A 23130-nucleotide genomic window follows, 5' to 3' on the forward strand; every position below is an offset into this window, starting at 1 on the left:
TAAATCACTTCTGCACTCTCTCCAATGCACTCACGGATTTTAATTTAATGTGATGCCTACAACTGTACACGATACTCCAGTGGAGGTCTCAACAGAATCTTAGACAAGTCCAACATCACCTCATTGTTTTCATAGTCTACGGCCCTATTTATAAAGCAGAGGACACTGTCTGTTTTATTAACTGTTGTCTTCACTGGTCCTACCATATTCACTGATCTGTGCACATGTAAATCCTTGTCGTCCTGCTGCTACATCCCTATAGAATAGACAACATTTTGGACTGTTTTTCAATGCTCTTCCCGACAAGGGAAGTCCTAAATGAGTTCTTTGCTTCGGTTTTCACCAAGGAAAGGGAACTTGTTGTAAATGAAAACTTAGAGGAGATGGGATACAGTCTTGACCAGATCAAGACTGATGAAGTTGATGTGCTAGAAATTTTGGAAAACATTAAGATTGATAAGTCCCCAGGGCCAGACCAGATTTATCCTAGGCTGCTCCGGGAAGTGAGAAAGGAGGGTGCTAAGCCGCTGGTGAGAATATTTGCCTCCCCCCTCTCCACAGGAGTCGTACCGGAGGATTAGAAGGAGGTGAATGTTGTTCCTCTTTTCAAGAAGGGTAGTAGAGAAATCCCTGGCAATGACAGGCCAGTCAGTCTTATGTCTGTGGTCAGCAAAGTTTTGGAAAGAATTCTGAGGGATAGGATTTATGACTATTTGGCAAAGCGTAGTGTGATTAAATGCAGTCAGCATGGCTTTGTGAGGGGCAGGTCATGCCTCACAAAACTTATTGAATTCTTTGAGGAGGTGTCAAGACAGAGCTGGGCTGAGAAATGGCAGATGGAGTTCAACCTGGATAAATGCAAAGTGGTGCATTTTGGAAGATCGAACTCGAATGCTGAATATAGGATTAAAGACAGGATTCTTGGCAGTATGCAGGAACAGAGGGATCTGGGTGTGCAAGTACATAGAACCCTCAAAATTGCCACCCAGTTGGATAGGGTTGTTAAGAAAGCATATGGTGTTTTGACTTTCATTAACGGGGGCGGGAGGGGGGTGTCGAGTTTAAGAGCCGCGAGGTTTTGCTGCAGCTCTACAAGTCCCTGGTAAGACCACACTTGGAAGATTGTGTCCAGTTCTGGTTGCCCTACTATAGGAAAGATACTGAGGCTTTGGGAGACGGTGCAAAGAAGGATTACCAGGATGCTGCCTGGACTGGAGGGCTTGCCTTATGAAGAAAGGTTGAATAAGCTCGGAATTTTCTCTCTGGAGAGGAAAAGAGAGGAGACCTGATTGAGGTGTACAAAATAATGAGAGGAATAGATAGAGTCAATAGCCAGAGACTTTTCCCCAGGGCAGGATTGACTGGTATGAGAAGTTATAGTTTGAAGATATTTGGATGAAGGTATAAAGGAAACGTCAGAGGTAGGTTCTTTATGCAGAGAGTTGTGAATGCATGGAATGCGTTGCCAGCTGTGGTAGTGGAAGCAGAGTCATTGGGGACATTTAAATGATTGCTGGACATGCGCATGGATAGCAGTGAGTTGAGGAGTGTGTAGGTTAAGTTACTATATTTGACATTAGGATTAAATCTCGGCACAACATCATGGACCAAAGGGCCTGTTCTGTGTTGTACTTTTCTATGTTTTATGTTTTATGTGCACTACCTTACATTTTTCTGCATTGAACCTCAACTGTCATCTATCCACCTAATCCACCAACTTGACAGTGTCATTATGGAATTCTACACTCCTCACAGGTTACAATTCTTCCAAGTTTAGTGCCATCTTCAAACTTTGAAATTGTCCCCTGCACACCAAGATCCAGATCATTAACAGAAATCTGGAAAAGTAACGTCCCAATGTCACCTCCTGGGGAACTCCACTACAAACCTTCCTCCAATATAAAAGTATCTATTGGCCATTGTTTTCTGTTTCCTATCACACAGCCAATTTTGTAGCGACATTGCTACTACCCCTAATAAAGGAGGACTTATAACTTTTCCCACAAAGCTGTTGTGTTGCACTGAATTAAACACCTTTTGGACATCTATACATACCACATCAATAGCATGACCTTCATTAAGCCTTACCACTTCAAAACCTCCAGCAATTTAGTTAAACACCTTTAGAAAGGTGACTCATCCTAATCAGCAAACCCTTTTCTAAGTGACTACTAATTCTATCCTGAATAATGGTCGATAATTGCTGGGATTATCCTTCCAATCTTTCTGGAATAAAGCTGTAATATTTGCAATTCTTCTGCCTTCTAGCACCAGAGTACAAGGAAGACTGAAAATTATTGCCTAAGCCCTCATAACTTCCTTCCTTTACTCTCTTCAAAATCCTTTGATGCATCTCATCCAGTTCTGGTAGTTTGTTAAATTTAAATGCCAAGAGTTTATCCAGTTAAAAATCACACAACATCAGGTTATATCCAATAGGTTTAATTGGAAGCACTAGCTTTCAGAGCGTCACTCCTTCATCAGGTGACAGTGGAGGGCTCAATCCTAACACACAGAATTTATAGCAAAAAATTTACAGCGTGATGTAACTGAAATTATACATTGAAAAGTTGATTGTCTGTTTTTCAATGTATAATTTCAGTTACATCACACTGTAAATTTTTGCTATAAATTCTGTGTGTTGGGATTGAGCCCTCCACTATCACCCGATGAAGGAGCGATGCTCTGAAAGCTAGTGCTTCGAATTAAACCTGTTGGACTATAACCTGGTGTTGTGTGATTTTTAACTTTGTACACCCCAGTCCAACACCGGCATCTCCAAATCAAGAGTTTATCCAACACCTCTTCTTTATTAATATTGAACCCTTCTGGTAATAGAGCTTGCACCTCTGTCAGCATGAGAGAAAGTGAGGACTGCAGATGCTGGAGAGTCAGACTCGAAAAGTGTGGCACTGGAAAAGCACAACAGATCAGGCAGCATCCGAGGAGCAAAAGAGTCGATGTTTCGAGCATAAGCTCTTCATCAAGCTTGTGCCGAAAACATCAACTCTCCTGCTCCTCGACCTGCTGTGCTTTTCTAGCACCACACTTTTCACCTCTGTCACCATGGCCTAGGCAACCCTACAGAGTGGAAACAGACCATTTGGCCCAACAAATCCATACTGACCCTTTGAAGAGTAGCCCACCCAGACCAATTACCCTACATTTACCCCTAACCTAACACTATGGGCAATTTAGCCTGACCAATTCACCTAACCTGCTCATCTTTGGACTGTGGGAGGAAACCCACGCAGACATGGGGAGAATGTGCAAATTCCACACAGGCAGCCACCTGAGGCTAGAATCAAATCTAGGTCCTTGATGCTGTAAGGCAACAGTGTTAACCATTGAGCCACCATGCCACCCTGAACAGAGACCCTGCAAATGTGAACCCATCCCTTGCAAACCCCAAAACCACACCTGATCAGTGTTGGGATTGAACCTACAACCTTAGTGTCATTAACACCAAACTCTAACTATCTGAGCTAACTGACCCACACTGTCATTTGTAAAGACAGATGCAATGTATTCAGCAACCACCTCTGCCATGGTTCCTACCTCCAAGGGCGAATTCCCTTTTGAGTCTCTGATTGGCCCTACTCCTCCTTTGAGCACCCTTTTACTATTTATATGCCTTTAGAAAACTTCGGGATTTCCCTTTCTAGTCTTTAGTCATAATTCTTGCTTGCTTCTCTTATTTGTTATTTTCATCTCCCCCCTAAACCTTTAGTATTGCTCTTAGTTCTCAATTGCATTTTCTGCTTTATATCTGTCATAAGCACACTTTTTCTTTCTATTGTTAATTTTTACCTCCTTTGTCCTCAAGGGAACTCTGAATTTGTTTGTCCTAGCTTTCCTATTTAAGGGAATATACCTCAACTGCATCCGAACTATCTGTTCTTTCAAGGATGTCTATTGTTCAGTTGCTGACATTCCCACCCACCTCTTGTTCCAGTCAATCCAGCTCAGCTCTGCTCTGGCCCCACTGAAATCAGCTTCCTGCCAATTCAGTTTTCTTACTTTGGATTGTTGCATGTCATTTTTCACCACCATCTTATGATCCAATGATCAATGGAACTTAAATGATCCCCACTGACACTTGATCTACGTGGCCACCCTCATTTCTAAGGATCAGGTCCAACAATGCATCCTTTGCATTCACTTCCAGTCTCCCAGACTATAGTCGGGTAATGAAGTCCCTCATTATAACCACTGGATAAGTAATCTGTAATTTCCCTGCAGATTTGTTCCTCTATATCCTACCTACCAGTTAGTGGGCTGTAGACTACATCAAACAATGTTATTGTATCCTTTTTTATTCCTTAGCTCGAGCCAAATTGATTCTATTTGAATCCTCTGAAATATCCTCTTTCTCCAGCACTGCAATGTTTCCCTTAATCAATACTGCTACCCTTCCTCCTTTCCATCCTTTTCTTTTTTCTGAACAACTTATACCTTGAATATTTAACACCCAGTCTTGTCCTTCTTGAGAGAAGTCTCTGCTAATGCTACATTATGTTACTACATGGCAATCTGCTTTTGTAACTCACCAATGTTATTTAATATATTCTGCAAATTTATGTAGGGTTAGTTGTGTTTTAGAACGTTGTTTCTTTCTCACATCATCTGACCCCACTTATTAATTTGCTATTCTCTATGTTAGAGTTTTGCTGATATCATCCTCTACTATTCACACTTGGTTCTCACACCCCTACCAAGTTAATTTAAAGTCTTCCCAACAGCATTAACCAAAAAGCCTGGCAAAGAGCTCAGTCCCAGCACTGTTCAGGTGCAACCCGTCTGGCTTGTACAGATGTCATCTTCACCAGGGCTAAGTTAAAAAAATCACACAACACCAGGTTATGGTTCAACAGGTTTATTTGGAAGGACGAGCTTTCAGAACACTGCTCCTCTATCAGGTGGTTGTGGAGCAGAACTCCAAAAGCTTCCAAATAAACCTGTTGGCTATAACCTGGTGTTGTGTGATTTTTAACTTTGTCTAATCCAATTCAACACCGGCATCTCCAAATCATGATCACCAGAGCTAGTCCCTGTGGCCCAGGAATTTGAAGTCCTCTCTCCTGCACAATCTTTCCAGTCACACATTCATTGGCTTTATCCTCTGTTCTCACTTCCGTGTGGCACAGGGAGTAATCTGGAAATTGTAACATTTGTAGTGCCACTTACTATCTTTTGACCTTGCACGCTTAAGAATCATTTACACCACAAACCACAAATCCTATCCTCATGAAAATTGAGGTCACCAACTCTCTTCTCCCCTTTCCTTCTACAAACTGCACCTCACCTTGAGGAACTTACATTCCTGACCCTGTCTGACCCTGGCCCATCATGTGTCAAATAAGGCCAGAGACTTCCCAATGTATGAAGGAGTCTGAGCTTTTTATTAATTACTAGGGCATGTTGGGATGGTGCCACAGTGGTTAGCACTGCTGTATCAAATGGCCAGGGACCAGGGTTAATTCCTGCCTCAGGCGACAGTCTGTGTGCAGTTTGCACATTCTCCCCATGTTCGCATGGGTCCCTTCTGGGTGCTCTAGTTTCCTCCCACAATCTAAAGATATGCAGATCAGGGAATTAGCCATGCTAAATTGTCCATAGCATTAGGTGCATTAGTCAGGGGTAAATGTAGGGGAATGGGTCTGGGTGGGTTCATCTTCAGAGTGTCAGTGTGGACTTGTTGGGCTGAAGGGCCTGTTTCCGTACTGTAGGGAATCTAATCTAATCTAATAATGTACTGTTACAACCAAAAGAGGAGGAGTGGGGCATTCTCTCTCGCCCTTCTACTCATGGAATTATAGAGCCATATAGAATGGAAACAGACCTTTCAGACACAACGCCAACCATGTTCACAAACCAAACTAGACCTACTTGTCTGCATTTGATCTATATCTCGCCAAACCTTACCTATTCATGTGCTTATCCAAATGTCTTTCAAATTTTGTAATTGTACTTGCATTCATCACTTCCTCTGGCAGTTCATTCCATGTGGAAAATCACTCTCTGTGTAAAAGAGCTTGCCCCCATGTCCTTTTTAAAATTGTCTTCACAAACCTTAAAAATATTCCCCCTAGTTTTGAACTCCCTCACTCTAGAGAAAAGATCATTGCTTGTCACCTTATCTAAGTCCCTCATGATTTTATCAACCTCCATAAGGTCATCTCTCAACCTCCTACACTCCAGTGAAAAAAAATCTCAGACTATCCAGCCTATCTTTGTAACTTAAACATTTCTTTCCCAGCAACATCCTGGTAAATTTTCTCTGAATCCTCTCCAATTTAATAATATCCTTCATATAGCAGGGTGACTAGAACGGCACACAGTACTCCAGAACAGACCTCACCAACATCCTGCACAGCCTCAACATGACGCCCCAACTCCTCTGCTCAAAGGTCTGAGGAGTGAAGATAATCGTGCCGAACATCATCTTAACCACTTTGTCTCCATCTGGTACAAATTTCAAAGAATTATGTACCTGAACCCATTGGTTTCTCTGTTCTACAGCACTACCCAATACCCTATCATTAATTGTAAAGAGTTTGTCTTACCAAAGTGAAATACTTGACATTTATACAAATTAAACCCAATCTGGCACTTTTCAGCCTATTGACCCAATTGATCAAGATCTCTTTGTAATCTGAGACAACTTTCTTCACTGTCCACTATACCACCAATCTTGGCATAGTGCATATATTTATGGGCGATGTCTCCTAAATTCTTATCTAAATAATTTATTTAAATGACAAACAAAAGTGGACCCAACACTGGTCCCTGTGGAACTGCTGGTCACAGGTCTTCAGTCCAAATAACTACTATACATCACCACCTCTGTCTCCTATCATCACGCCAATTTTGAATCCACTTGGCAAGATCACTCTGAATCACATGTGATCTAACATTCTGAATTATTCTACCATGCAGAACCTTGTCAAAGACTGTACTGAAGTCCATGTAAACAACATCTACCACTCTGGCCTTGTCAAACGTTTGGTTACTTCCTCAAAAAGCTCAATCAAGTTTGCAAAACTCAATTTACCTTGCACAAAACCATGCTGATTATCTCTAATCATTCCTTGCCTCCCCAAATTCATGCAAATCAGGTGTCAGACTCACAGATTTGTAGTTGTCAAGCTTCTTACAGCCTTTCTAAATGAAGGCATAGCATTAGCCATCCTCCAGTCCTCTGGTACCTCACCAGTAGGTATAGATAGTACAAACATCTCTGCCAGGGGCCCTGCAATTTCTTCTCAATTTTCCCAAAACATCCTGGGATACAATTCGGTTCCTGGCGTTTGATCCACCTTTATACCTTTATACCAGCGCTTCCTCTTCAGTAATGTGAACTGCTTTTAAAACATTAAATTCATTATTTCATGGCTCACAACATAAATTTTACGCAGTTCCTGATCTGGCCAGTTTTATGATTGTAGACCTAGAATAAAAAGATTCATCAGTCAGGTTTCTTTTATAAACCCAAAATTGTTATAAAGCAAACATTTTTTAATGACGAGGCAAAAATAGTTACCTCACTCAGTTTGCAATATGAAAATATAAATGTTGTCTTGCTAAGTAACCCAAATCACGCAAACAAACACATACACAATCAGCAAAGGGGAAATAAAAGAAAAACAGATTCCTGTCTGCAAAGACTTTCAAAAACTAAACATAGTTTTGGCCATAAGTTTTCATTCTTGAAGATAAAAAGGGTAATGTTTGAGATGTTCAGATTGCTGCTGATCTCACTTCTAGCAGAGAAAGACAGATGTCATTGAACACCTGCCATTGTCACTGGGAAACTTTTGCAGATGCAGTCATTCAGAAAGTATCATCAAATGCTTAGAGGCCTCTTGTCTGAAAATAACTGGACCTTGGGTTTAAGTGTCACACAAGACCCACACCAAGAGTATACCTCTGGAAACAGAAGAGCTGAGCTAGGAAGCTTCTTTCTTTCAGCAGTTTAATTCTGACAGTCCAAACAATCTTTAAGGAAAACTAGCTCTCCCCCAGTCAAATGTTTTCCCTAAAGTAAGTTCAGACAAACAAGGCTAGCAATTATTTGAAACCATGTGATTTCCATGAAATGATTTTTAAGTAAAAGTTTCAATATATGTTTGTATTAACACTTAAAAAGAAAATCCAGACAACTCCAGAATCTCTAAAAGCCAAGTCCGCAAAAATGGTTAAATATGAATCCTTCTTAACAGTACAACAAATTTACAATAACTTTCAGCATTTAAGCAAATAGTTTCAAGCCGAACATTTTGACCTTCACTGTTCCATCTCATTCTCTTTATATAAAAAAAACTGGTTTTGTGAATATACTTGCTTTCACTCGTGGTTACATTAGTAACAGAGCAAATTTTCTGAGGGAAATAAAAGGCTGAGTTACATCAGGTTGGATTTTAAAAATAGATTGAGTGCTAAATCAGGCTGACAGCAAAGGAAAAAAATGCCACATATTTAAAAAACATCTCTCATGTCTACCTAACCTTTCAAAATGTTTTACATCCAAGGAAGTTTTTGTGAAGCATAGTAACTGTTGAAAACTAGGAAACAGAGCAGCCAACTTGCATATATTTGTAGATGGACCAAATGATTAACTATTCTTCAATAGATTATTGAAGGATAAATATAAGCCAATATTGCAGAAATAACTCAAATATGAAGAAGCATTTTAGGATCTTTTATATTATCAGAGAAGATCTCTGATTAACATTTCCCCTGAGAGACCTTTGATACTCTAATACTTCCTAAGTAGCACAATGGAGTTTCAGTAATGATGTTTTTGTACTTCAATCCTGGATGGGATTTGATACTAAAACTTGCTGAGTTCACCACTGAGGTATAACTGACAAACTACTTGGAAGTGTTAGAAAGCCAGATGGTGTTCAGTAAGGATGGCTGGCTCTAAAATTGTATGGGTTATAAATCTCAACAGCGTTTGTAAAATCAAGAGTGTGGTGCTCGAAAAGCACAGCAGGTCAGGCAGCATCTGAGGAGCAGGAAAATCGACATTTTGGGCAAAAGCCCTTCATCAGGTTTGTAAAATGGCTGTTCAACATAAACTCACCTCATTCCTGGTTATGATGCTGTTCAGTTTTAGTTTGGACCACATTTCTATCTTCAAGAAAAGCAGGAACTAGCTAGAAAAAAATAAACAAAGGTACATGGAACCTGCTATTTCAGGTAGTTGAGCAGAATTGATAAAACAAGTTGCAATTCCTGGCACATAGTAAAGTAAGAAGGAAATATGTTCCTCCCAGACCCAATGATATTACTAACAATTATTAATTGATAGCTTTCTTCACTTGCTCATTCATTTCTTTAGTCACTCAAGCTAACCAGGTGTTCATGGCTGCACCAACACCATGTCATGCATGTAACTCCTCGAAGGACTTATAGTAAGATATGAAGATTTATCATAAAGACAGGAATAAACTATCAAAGCATCTGAGTGTTACTTCAGGAAACAGAGGCAGCAGCAAAAGCACAGACTGTTGTTGAATACATCATTATTGATTTGTGATGTTGCCAAACATATATATTAAGTCATCATTCAGGAAGCAATCAAGAGACAATTAGTTGAAAAATCTGAAATGAGTCCATCAAACATATTAGAATGTCAAGAGACAATGTTTGGGCATTGCAAAATTTAGCATCAAGTCAAACAATAGGACAGTAGTAATGATATTGTGCTAGTAACCCAAAGGTCTGAACTAATGTTCTGGAGACATGAAATTAAAGTGCACTAAATAAATTTGGAATTAAAAATGAAACCTCAGTAATAGTGACCATGAAAACAACTGACTGTAAACATAAACCCATTTTGCTTTATCTAGGCTGGCTGACATATGATCCAAATTCATAGCAAAATAGTTGACTCCAAACTGCCCTCCAAAATGGACAAGCAAGTCACTCAGTTGGACCAAAGTAACAAAATGCTAAATAAGAATTAAACCAGAAGAACTGCCCAGCATCAACATCGGCATCAGAAATGTTAATGCCACATGCAACACTTTTGTACCTGCAAAAAGATCCTAACCAACATCTGGGAAACAAAATTGGGAAAGCTGTCTCACAGAGTGATGTGATGAAAGTTTTGTTCTTTATGTACATTGAATTAATAAATATAATTAATTAGTTTTGGATTTTTACATTGTGACCTAGGGTCATATGAGGTTAATGATTAACTTGTAAGTATTTCTGTAGCCATGGTGACTTTTTTTTAACACAGTATTAGAGAGAGACTTCTTGAAGGTTAATGGGATTTTGTTTAAGACAAAAATAGAAATTGCTGGAAAAGCTCAGCAGGTCTGTGGAGAGAAATCAGAGTTAATGTTTCAAGTGACTCTTCCTCAGAACAGAGGTTTTGTTTATGTTGGAAGAGTTACAAGAGAACAAGATAAATTACATAACGTATTACGTTTTTAGACAGAAGATTCCGTAACTTTTGGGAGTTTAGGGGAAACAATCACAGCTTGGGAAAAAGCAGTTTTAGTTTCAGTTTGGGTCAGTCTGCAGAAATCCTGGCTGAAACCAGATGTGCAAAACAAGTGTTCCTGAGGAAGAAGGCTGTTTCGGGAATGTCAAGGAAGAATTTACCTCAGTTTAAGAAGTTTAATTTAAAAGTTCCAGTCCAATCTGGCTAAAACCCTGAAGGGGCAATTTATAGAGTCATAGTCATAGAGCTGTACAGCATGAAAATAGGCCCTTTTGGTTCAACTCATTCACACCGCCCAAATATCTTAAACTGATCTAGTCCCATTTGCCAGCAATTGGCCAATATCACTCTAAACCCCTCCTATTTATTGACCATCCAGTTCCCTTTTAAATGCTGTAATTATACCAGCCTCCACCACTTTCTCTAGCAGCTCGTTCCATACATGCACCACCCTCCTGCAAAAAAGTTACCCATTAAGTCCCTTTTAAACCTTTCCCCTCCCACCTTAAACCTATGTCCTCTCGTTTTGGATTCCCCTATCATGGGAAAAAGACCTTGGCTATTCACTCTATTCATGCCTGGGCCTTCCTTGCTCCAGGAAGAAAAGCCCCAGCCCATTCAGCCTCTCCCTATTGTTCAAACCTTCCAATTCGAAGCTGAAAAAGTCTAAACTCCCTTGCATGAACACTACAGGAAAAAGCTATCAGATTTATTTTTTCCTTAACTCTCCTTGGGCACCCCTACCCTCTCACTCCTTGACTTGATTCAGGAGGGCACACCTTTCCCAGTGGAGCCATTAAATACTGTGCAACAACTGGCCTTCTGATTGCAGCTATATCCTGTTCTTCCTTAATGCATGCCAAGCTGCTGGCATAAAATTAAAGACCACCTCTCGCAAAATTTCTGAATCAGTTAACCTGTTGTCAAGTTATGGTTTTGAGCTTTCTCTTGGTCCACAATTCTGGGTCTGGAAGCCTGTTGTGAAATCCTACCTAATATTTCATATTGATGACCTTTTAGCAGAACTGGAACTAAATGTGAAGGATATTAGATAAAGGAGAGGCCATGGACATGATGTATTTGAACTTCCAGAAGATTTTTGTTAAAGTGCTGCTAAATAAGATAAAAATCCATGGTGTTAGGGGCAAAGTCCTGGCATAGACTAGGATTGGCTGGCTGGCAGTTGTCAAGAGATTGGGGATAGTGGGTCTTTTTCAGGATGACAGCTGGTGACTAGTGGAATTCCACATGGGTCAGTAATGGGACCACAGCTATTCATGTTATGCATTAATGATCTGGACAAAGGAACTGAAGGCATTCAATTTTGCAGATGACACAAAGGCGGATAGAGGTAGTGTTGAGGAAGTGAGGAGACTGCAGAAGGATGTGGATAAGCTAGGAGACTGGGCAAAGAAGTAGCATGTGGATAATAATGTAGGAAAGCATCGGGTTATGATGGGAAGAATAGAAGTGTAGACTATTTTCTAAATGGGGAAAGGTTTCTGAAATCTTAAGCACAAGGGGACTTCAGAGTCCCAGTTTAGGAATCTCTTAAAGTAAACATGCAGGTTCAGTTGGCAGTTCGGAAGGCAAATTCAATGTTCACATTCATTATTAGAGTGTTAGAATACACGAGCAGAGATGTAAAACTGAGCCTGTACAAGACTCATGTCAAACCACATCTGGAACATTGTGAGCAGTTTTGGGCCCCGTATCTAAGGAAGAAAATTCTGACCTTGGAGAGGGTCCAGAGGAGGTTTACAAGAATGATCACAGTCACAGTCTGTTTATCATTACCCATATTAATATCTTTCTGTTTGGCCTTGTCTCTACTTTTTTGATTTACCACATCTTCTCAAATTTGATCTCTTACCCCAACTATTCAGCTTAAAATGCTTTTCACTTTCTGAGTTATGTAGTTGGCAAGACTATCGGCCTCAGCACGATTCAGTTAGAGACCATCTCATCAGTACAGATCCCACTTTGCTCCTGTGTAGCGATGCCAGTGCCCCACGAACTGAAACCTACCCTGCCTACATCCATTTCTGAGCCACAAGTTTATGTCTTTAATCTGATTACTCTATTCCAGTATGCATGTGATTCAGGCAATAATGAAGAGATTATGACCTTTGAGATTCCACATTTTAACTTGGTGAATAGCTTTTCACACTGACTATGCAGAACCTCCTTATTTGTCCTGCCCACGTCATTGGTACCTACAACAACTGGATCTTCCTTTGACTCTAAGGTCCTCTCCAGTCATAAGCAAATGAATCAAACCCTGGCACTTGGTAGACAACATAACCATCTGGACTCACACTCTTTGTTGCAGAGAGAGTGTCAATCTTCCTCACTATACTGTCCTGTCTGCCATAGCATTCCTTTTCACTCCTCCCTCTCTGATTATCTTCCTATACCAGCATGTGATGATTTCTGAGCTGACCCCTTGCAGCCTTCACTCTCATCCTGACAAGCCAAAGAAACATAACCTGTTGGTCAATTGCAAAGGTTAAGGGTTTGTACTTTAGCTCTCTGAGTTCCCATAGCTGCCTCAATCACTGTCACACACCCCATTCCTGAACACTAACCAACTCAGACCTAACCAAACTTAAGATGTGTGACTGCCTCCTGGTACAAATGATCCAAGTTACGTTCCCCCTCCCTGATGGGCCGCAGTGTTTGTAGCTCAGCCTTCTTGCAGACATGTTTGCTCTGGACCAAACTGATAGTCAGGAACTCCCACCTGCTGCAGCTGTGATACATCCCTTGTTTTGCTAACTTTAATTTGTTATAAAGAATCACTAAATTATTGCATTTAAATTTATATTTAGTTACCTTTTTGTATATTTTATTAATTTTGCCACCACCTACTATACCATTTTTAAACTGAGTAATTAACTATCATCTTATCCTGCAAGAGAGAAAGATTAAACTCTGAGAAGCTGAGAAAGCGTAGACAAAAGCAAAGGAATACCTCTTCTCCTTCTTCCCTAAACGTGCTCAATCACTTCATTGAAGCACTCTGTTTTAACATGCAACCACATGCTAGATCACACTGAACTGGCTAGTTCATATGATCCTAACAGAATCAGCCTAGCTGACTCATTTAATAAGGATCCAGTTTCAGTTGGTTCTTAATTAACCTGTTATTTCAATGGGAAGAGCTCTCGAAAACTCCCTGCTTCAGATTGGCAATGACAGACAGCAGGTTTCAATTCAATATTATTCAATTTATATAAAATAAAACTGGAGACTTTCTTAGTCAATAACGACAAGCACTCATTCCAATTATTCTCGTCAAGGTATAGATCAGGGCGAGTAATGGAGAATGTGTCGTATGGTAGGTAATTGGATGGGTGCTGGGTGGGTATGGGGCAGTGATCCTGGGTGGAGAATTGGGGTGTGGTGCTGTGTGGGGTGTGGTACAATCTGACACAGCCTTGACCCTGTAGGTGACAGATCTGAGGTACTGATCCTGTGCCAACTTTTCTATTAACCCAGCCCATCTCACTGTCAAATTTCAATCTTTACAAACCTGAAATACATGTGTAAAATGTATATTACCAGAGAATACATATGCTGTCCATTTAAGAGCTCAAAATGAGACACATACTAAACATAGGGGCTGAACATCTGTTCAAACCATAGCAGACAGACATGAATCATGAACATTTGTTTGATTTCTTTTGTGGACACCCTTGGGTTTTCAAAACCAAGGTATGATTCAGCCATCAGAAACATCCATGATTCATTCAAAATTGTGCAGCAGGAAGAAAAACAGAGAAAGAGAAAAGGTAAAAAGATATATGTGCTCCAATGTCAACACATACTTTCAGTCATGAGCTTGAAAGCCCACATAGCTCAAATTCTGGTTTAGGTGCCGATACAGACAGAACAATTGGGAAGTTGCTTAATTTAAATATAGCAATCACATCATGGGCACCTATCTGCTCCAGGTAAGGGCAAAAATGGGCAAGTGCAGCTGGGACTCAGGCGCATTACTGAGCCACCCCAGAAAGAAGATGTCTGTAAATTCCTATTCCCCGAACCCCCTTGGAGTTCCAATCTGCAACAGGACTGAACATAAAGATTGGCTTACCACAGCTGTTGATAGGCTGATATGTAACCTTTCACTCATGATTTCAGCCCAGACTTGCCTAGCCTGACTAGGAAGCAAGATTTCCAAGTCCAGAAGCACCTCCCATCCCTGCAGCCACTAATACTACCGTTTGGCTGGCAGAGGACTTGTCCCCTAGAAGCTAAGGGAGATTGGGTCCAGAATATGCTGAATTCAGGCCTCATCTGTTCCACCAGACTCAACTGGAATTATAAAAGGATTATGCCAGAACAGCCAATGATTTTCAGTCCAATCTAATGAAATACTTTCCAAACCCACAACCTCTACCAGCTGGAAGAACAAGGGTAGCAGATGCGTGGGAACACCACCAAGCCATACAGCATCCTCATCTGGATCTGGGTCACCATGCCTCACTGGGTCAAAATCCTGGAACTCCCATCCTGACAACCCAGTGAGAATGCCTGTGCCACATGGACTGCAGCGGTTCAAGCAGATGGTTCACTAGCACCTTGAAGAAATTAGGGATGGTCAATAAATAAATAGTCTTGCCAATGATTCCAGGAATCATGCCTGACAGAGTAATGATGGGCATGATAGGAAATAAAATCTATGTCTATTGATGGCTTTCAGTTACATTGTTAAAAATTATAAATCTCTCGTCCTGCTGCACCCCACCTCCATCACTGGTATAAGGACTTCATAACGCAACCGCTTTCCTGAGTCAATGGAAAACTGGACACTCTTCATTTGTCACCTTTGGGGATTTTCAATTTCTAACATCAACCCTTCTTCCAATCCCTGACAGTATTTTAATCAGTAAAAGTGTTGAAAAGATATTTTCAACTATGCACACTAGCTTTTGTCTTGATCATTTTTCAAATAGCCTGCAGCATTCCCTCAAAGCGCTTCATCAGTGGGGCAATGGTAACCTGATGGTGGTGTTAGCATGCAGTATACCTTTAAGAGACATTCCCATAGTATCGTCTCTGTGTCACATCATGTGACCTGAGGGTATAAAGGGCTCAGGTTCCATCTGAGCTGAGGCTACTTGAAGCATGGCATGCTGGTCAAAGTAAGCTACATCTTGCAACTGAATTATTTAACATTAGCTCGGACTCATGTGCCTGTGGCTTTCGGACCCTATCAGGAGCCATAATAAGTATCTATTGAATCTTTCAGTATCTCATTACTCATGTACAATTTGCATGTTACAGGACATAATTGTATAAGCATTACTGCATCATGCACAAATAACGCACAACCCACCTGCAGTTTACTGACTCACATCAACACCAACTGTGGATCAATGTGACTATTCCGATATTACCAATGTTAACCAAAGTGAATCACGTAACAGATGGTGTTCCCAGCTGAAGCAGTTGAAGACGAAAGAAGGTATTTTACTGGTCAAAGCTAACCTGCCATGTCAGAAGCCTGTAGCTCCAAATTTCAGAGCTCAATTCACATGAATCCCCTTTATACATACCTTAGTTTGCCTGGCATGTTTCAGCCACCAGTGCTAATGTAGTGTAATAGCACAAGGTTTGCCAGAAATGTCAACAAACAGAAAGAAGTATTCATTTTACTTTTGACACTTTATGAAGTGGCAATATCAAAAGATAAAGAAAGAGGAGTCTTTCCATGTGCAATTAGAGATAAGCTACCGACTTTCACTCTTACTGCAACATCAAAACCTTCAGTAAAGATTGATAATTGAGGTTTAAATAAGAATACCATACCATATAAGGACCAGTATTTGCTCAATAAAATTGTATCGGATTTGCTCCAAAGCCCCTCTAGGCTGTAATGAGCCACAATCTTTCACTGGCTGCTGCAGTGGATCAAGTTAACAGTAGCATTGTTACTCTCCCTCAAGACATAGCATGTTGCTGTTACAAAGAGCCCTAGATGACTCATTAAAATGTCAAAGGTCACAGTCTGCACTTTCAAGTTTCTGCTGTGAATGCGAGCCACGATACGTCATCTGTTCTTTGGAACAGTGATTAGAAAATTAATGGAATCCAGCTGGGATTAGGCTAATCAAAAGTTGGATGTTTCACTGCAATGAGACCAATTTATAAAGACAAAAATTAAATGTAGCAGCTATCTTGGCATATTATTAGGTAAAATAGTCTCAGGTTTAATAGGTTCTGCATTGATGCAAAAGAATATTTCATTATTTTATATATCATATTCTTACACACCAACTAAACCTTCCTGGGCTTTGGAAAAAAACCAAAAAGAATGCTGGAAGCCTGCTTTTCACCATACACAGCATGTCCTCAACACTTGGCTTTGTTTTTACTCATGAATAATTCCGATCATACTCAGTCAATACAGCCCGAGCCTTAAGTCTGTATGTAACTCACTTACTTCTTTGTAGCCCTGTCATTTTAGTAATAATTAAAGTTGCCACAGGCAATTTGCCTTTCACCTTGTGCTGTAACATGGCACAATGCTTCAAATACTGAGAATTGTTACATACAGACCTGGGGTAGCATGGTGGCTCAGTGGTTAGCACTGCTTCCTCATAGCACCAGGGTCCGGGGTTTGATCCCAGCCTCAGGTTACTGATCCTATCTGCATGTTCTCTTTGTTTCTGCTGGATGCTCTGGTTTCCTCCCAGTGTTATGCAAATTAGGTGGATTGGCAATGCTAACAGCTATTAGGCGCATTAGCTATAGGGGTCGGGGTGGGATGCTGTTCAGACGATTGTTGCTGACTTGTTGGGCTGAATGGCCTGTTTCCACACTGTGAGGCTTCTATACAAATATATAAAGGTTCCTGAAGTTATTATAGTCCCAGATGGGATAACACAAATTTTCAAGATCTTGGCTGAGAAGGGATGAACTGTTTCTTCTTCTTCATGCACCCATCTCCTCAATTGGACACAGTAAGCTTCATTCATAAAGAAATGTCCTTATCCCAGGCCAAATAAAGAAGGTGATGGCGGAGGGGTCCTTTTTGGACTGAAGGCCTGTGACCAGTGATGTGACACAAGGAGCAGTGCTGGGTCCACTGTTTTTCTGACACCTCTAAACATGATTTGGATGTGAATATAGGAGATATGGTTAGTAAGTTTGCAGATGACACCAAAATTGAAGGTGTTGTGGACAGCAAAGAAAGTTACCTCAGAGTACATCAGGATCTTGATCAGATGGGCCGAAGGGGTGAGGACTGGTAGATGGTGTTTAATTTAGATAAATGTGAGGTGCTGCATTTTGGAGCCAATCAGGGCAGGACTTGTATATTTAATGGTAAGGTCTTGGGGAGTGTTGCTGAACAGAGAGACATTGGAGTACAGGTTCTTGTTCCTAGAAAGTGGACTTGTAGGTAGACAGGTTAGTGAAGAGTTTTTTGGTATGCTTTCCTTTATTAGTCAGAGCATTGTGTTTAGGAGTTGGGAAGTCATGTTGCAGCTGTACTGGACATTGGTGAGATCACTTTTGGAATATTATGTGCAATTCTGGTCTCCTTCCTATCTGAAGGCTGTAATGAAACTTAAAAGGGTTCAGAAAAGAGTTACAAGGATGTTGCCAGGGTTGGAGGATTTGAGTTATAGGAAGAGGCTGAATAGGATGAGGCTGTTTTTCCCTGGAGCGTCAGAGGCTGAGGGTTTATAAACTCGAGGGGCATGGACAGGGTAAATAGACAAGGTATTTTCCCCAGAGTGGGATCATCCAGAACTAGTTAGGATGGTTCAGGGTGAGAAGGGAAAGATTTAAAAGGGACCTAAGAGGCAACCTTTTCACGCAGAGGGTGGTGTGTGTATGGAATGAGCTGCCAGAGGAAGTGATGGAAGCTGGTACAATTACAACATTTAAATGGCATCTAGCTGGGTACATGAATCGGAAGGGTATAGAGGGATATGGGCCAAGTGCTGGCAAATGGGACTAGATTACGATATCTGGTCAGCATGAACAAGTTGGACTGAAGGGCCTGTTTCCATGCTGTACTTCTCTATGACTCTAATAGATATTTTAGAAGGTGCCAATTTAACTAGGTTTTCTTCAGTTAACAAAAGACTGAAACAGTTGTTTGCTAGATATAAGAAGAAATAATAACACAGCACAACGCACGTAGTCACAGGTTATAATTAATAAGTAAATTCAAAATCATATTAATTAAAATGTTTGAAAAATAAAAATTTTAATTCTTCTATTCTTTGATGCAGACACCTAGCTGTAACATCACTGACCTTTGCACAAGTGATGAGTGTGCCCCCTATTTTTGAGTTAGCAAAACATTCGAGAGGACAAGATCATTGAACATCAGTTTCAAAGTAACATTGAAATTACACAGATTTAAAATATCTTTGAAGTCATAAGATGAATCAACAGAATAAGCAGAAATGGATAAACACCTTCTAATAGATTCACAATCAGAGATGGACTTAACAGAATGCAAGTCTAACAATTTCTCAGATTCTAAATCAGTTCAAAGCTAAATACAAAATCAGAATCAAAATAAGTCAATATGCTACTATATTCAGTAGATTCACAGTTGATGATGTTACAAATTGACAAAAAAGGTTATATATGCTTTTCAAATAATTTCAAATTGAAAGTAAATACAATTCTTAAAGTAGAAAGTGAAGACTGCAGATGCTTGAAACCAGAGTTGAAAAATGTGGTGTTGGAAAAGCGCAGCAGGCCAGGCAGCATCCGAGGAGCAGGAGAATCGATGTTTCGGGCATAAGCCCTTCTTCCTGATTTGATTCTCCTGCTCCTCGGATACTGCCTGGCTGCTGTGTTTTTTCAGCACCACATTTTTAAACACAATTCTGAAAGGGGCAAAATATCACGGAATCCACAGAGAATTTTGTTAATGACCACCACAGATATAGTTGCATGTTGTGATTACGGAGTGCTGTAATTAGGATCCATAAGAGGCAGAAGCTTTGCAGACATTTGATCTATCTCTGTCAGAACTATTACTATCCAAGGAGCTCCTTCTAAAGAGGAAGATTTTAAATCATGTTGGAAGCAGACAGCAGGAAGAATCACAGACAGATCCTGAGAGGAGAAGAGCAGGAGAACCTGTTGACTTCATAACGTACATACACTTGAAAGAGGCACATGACAAGCCAACATAAAGAGTTTTAAAATCACCAGATATGGAGATCAATGTGGATGCTGTGGAAAAAAGGAAACCTCACAGGCAACTATCCCAAAAGGATATTGTATCTGGAATAAAAGGGTCACTTCCAATGGATGTGGCCAAGTCAGAAACAGAGTGCACACATAAAGTACTGTGCAGTAGATCGTTTACCTTCAGCAAAAGAGATATCTATATTTGACACTATACCCGTATTGAATGAGACAACTGGGCCATTTAACATACATAGAACATAGAAAAAAGAACAAAGAACATTTCAGTGCAGTACAGGCCCTTTGGCCCGCGATGTTGCACCATCCTGTGAAGCCAATCCGAAGCCCATCTAACCTAAACTATTCCATTCTTGTCCATATGCCTATCTAATGACTACTTAAATGCTCGTAAAGTTAGCGAATCTCGTGCTAGCCATTACCATCTTAGGAAAAAGGTCCTTTAGTTATCTTGTACGTCACAATTAAATCTCTTCTCAACCTTTTTTTCTCAAATGAAAACAGCTTCAAGTCCCTCAGCCTTCTCTTGTAAGATGGCAACATCCTAGTAGATCTCCTCTGAACCCATTCCAAAGCTTCCACATCCTTCCTATAATGCAATGACCAGAACTGCACGCAATACTCCAAGTGTGGCCACACCAGGCTTTTGTACAGCTGCAGCATGACCTCATGGTTCTGAAACTCAATCTCTCTACTAATAAAAGCTAACACACCGTGTGCCTTCTTAACAGCCCTATCAACCTGGGTGGCAACATTGAAGGATCTTTCTGCTTACCTGCACTATCAAGAATCTTACCATTCCTGTTACTCCTTCCAAAGTGAATGACCTCACACTTTTCTGCATTAAATTCTATTTGCCAGGTCTTATCTCAGCTCTGCAGCTTATCCATGTCCCTCTGTAACCTACAACATCCTTCGGCACTATCCACAACTGTACAAACCTTAGTGCCGTCCGCAAATTTACTAACTCATTCTTCCACGCCCTCATCCATAACGTTTATAAAAATGACAAAACAGATCCTTATTTCACCACAAGTAACTGAACTCCAGGATGAACATTTCCCATCGACCACCACCATTTCCCATCTTCTTTTAACTAGCCAATTTCTGATCCAAATTGCTAAATTGCCCTCAATCTCATCCTTCCGTATTTTGTGCAGTAGCCTACCATGGGGAACCTTTTCAAACACCTTACTGAAATCCATATGCACCACATCAACCGCTTCACCCTCATCCACCTTCTCAAAGAACTCAATAAGGTTTGTGAGGCATGACCTACTTTTCACAAAACCGTGCTGACTATCCCTAATCAACTTATTCCTATCGAGATGATTATAAATTCTATCTCTTATAACCTTTTCCAACACCTTTGGCACAACCAAAGTAAGTCTCACAGGTCTTTAATTACCAGGGTCGTCTCTACTCCCCTTCTTGAACAAGGAGGCAACATTTGCTATCTTCCAGTGTTCTGGTACATTTCCAAGAGACAATGATGACATAACGAGCAAAGCCAAAGGCTCTGCAATTTCCTCCCTGGCTTCCCAGAGAATCCTAGATTAATTCACATCCAGCCCAGGGAATTTATCTTATTTACTTTCACACTTTCCAGAATTTCGAACACCTCCTCCTGTGAACCTCAATCTATCTACTCTTGTAGCCTGTTTCTCAGTATTATCCTCAACATAGTCTTTTTCCAGTGCGAATACTGACAAAAAATATTCATTTAGCACTTCCCTTATCTCCTCTGACTCCACACACTACTTCCCACTACTGTCCTTGATTGGCCCTAATCTTACTCTAGTCATCCTTTTATCCCTTATGTACCTATAGAAAGCTTTAGGGTTTTCCCTGATCCAACCTGGCTACCTTTCCTGGCTACCATGTAACTCTCAATCACCCTAACAGAGCCTTGACAGCTCATCCTAACATAAGCCTTCTTCTTCCTCTTGACAAGAGATTCAACTTCCTTAGTAAACCATGGTTCCTGCTCGACAACTTTGCCCCTGCCTTACAGGTACATACTTATCAAGGACACGCAGTAGCTGTTCCTAAAATAAGCTCCACATTTCAATTTCCCATCCCCAGCAATTTCCTTCCCCACCCAGTGCATCCAAAATCTTGTCTAATTGCATCGTAATTGCCTTTCCTCCAGCTGTAGCTCTTGCCCGCCGCTGTATACCTATCGCTTTTCATCACTAAAGTAAACATAACTGCGATCACTATCACCAAAGTAATCACCTACTTCCAAATCTAACACCTAGCCAGGTTCATAACCCAGTACCAAATCCAGTGTGGCCTAGCCCCCTTGCTGGCCTTTGTAGGGAAAATTGCAGATCCATTTGAACTGAACTTGACAGAACTTATTGATATCAATAAACATCTTATTCAAATTAAGCTTGAGACAGAAACAAGAGTTACTGCCCTGTCGCATCAAACATTATGGCTGAGGGATGAGAAGTTGTAGCGTACACAGATAAAACTAACATAACCAAGCCTATGCTTTGACTTCCTATATATGCTTTGACTTCCTTGTTCAACAGACAGATTTCATTAACTGCTCTTGACCAGTAGGAAGGAAACCATTAGAAGACTTCATAGGTCTTCCAAGATTAATGACTGAACCGAAAATGAAGATTGAACCTACAACATTCAATGACGGCTGTTATGGAAAATCTGTTTCAGTAAACAAAGAAAGTTTCAGATGAGATCACTTGTATTGGCATATGTGAACTATTTCAGATCATCAAAAGAATGGAGGTCTCAGATTTTGCTGCACTAGTGGAAATGTTTTCCATTCCTATCATCATTTTTAAAAAAGTGTTTAGATAGCAACCACCAGCAGATTTTGCACAATACTCAAATCCTGAGAATAAGAATAAGCAGTGCAATATGCTTGGGTTCATTGACCACCTTTCAACTGAAGTTGTCCAGACAGCACAGCAGTCTGTTCAACAAACAGAACAGTCAACTCCAGTAATAGAATTAAAGCTATGTCAACACCCAATTATTATGCATTATAGTTGGTGTATGTTATATGGGAACAGTTTCCCTTTAAGAGGTAAGTCACTTGACTTTGGAGTATATCAGGAGACAGAGAGGTCTGCAGATGCTGGAGATCAGAACTGACAGAATGTTGCTGGAAAAGCACAGCAGGTCAGGCAGCATCTTGGAGTATATCAACAAGTGCTCATGCTTGTTCAGACTTGTTTTGAGTTTTACATAGTGCACAACTTCAGAATAAAACTTCCCTTTTAAGTTGCAACAAATGATGAGTTTGTATGTTCTTTACTTCTGACTAAATCTGAGTAACTGCCTAGTACAGAATACAATTTTTTAGTGAAACAACTGAAAGTTTGAAAAACATTTCTCCACTCGCCAAATAGTAACGAAGGAGTGGTCTTCAACATAATCAATGGCTCAAGGGGAATAAACTGTATACTGGACATAGTCCAGAAGAAAGAAAATGCCATAATCTAACCTCTTCT

The 23130-nt window shown here is 40.5% G+C and overlaps 1 long non-coding RNA gene across 1 annotated transcript in view; it reads right to left on the bottom strand.

Annotated features, from left to right (window-relative positions):
- Positions 1-16357, bottom strand: part of LOC132837118 (uncharacterized) — a 52563-nt gene extending 36206 nt beyond the window's left edge. The window contains exons 1-2 of the long non-coding RNA XR_009647433.1: positions 16277-16357; positions 9089-9161 (exon numbers count right to left, since the gene is read on the bottom strand). This is a non-coding gene — a long non-coding RNA (uncharacterized LOC132837118). The remainder of the gene's footprint in view (positions 1-9088; positions 9162-16276) is intronic.
- Positions 16358-23130: the final 6773 nt, after the last annotated feature.

Source organism: Hemiscyllium ocellatum, chromosome 3 (genome assembly GCF_020745735.1).
Source record: "Hemiscyllium ocellatum isolate sHemOce1 chromosome 3, sHemOce1.pat.X.cur, whole genome shotgun sequence".
Taxonomy (NCBI): Eukaryota; Metazoa; Chordata; class Chondrichthyes; order Orectolobiformes; family Hemiscylliidae; genus Hemiscyllium; species Hemiscyllium ocellatum.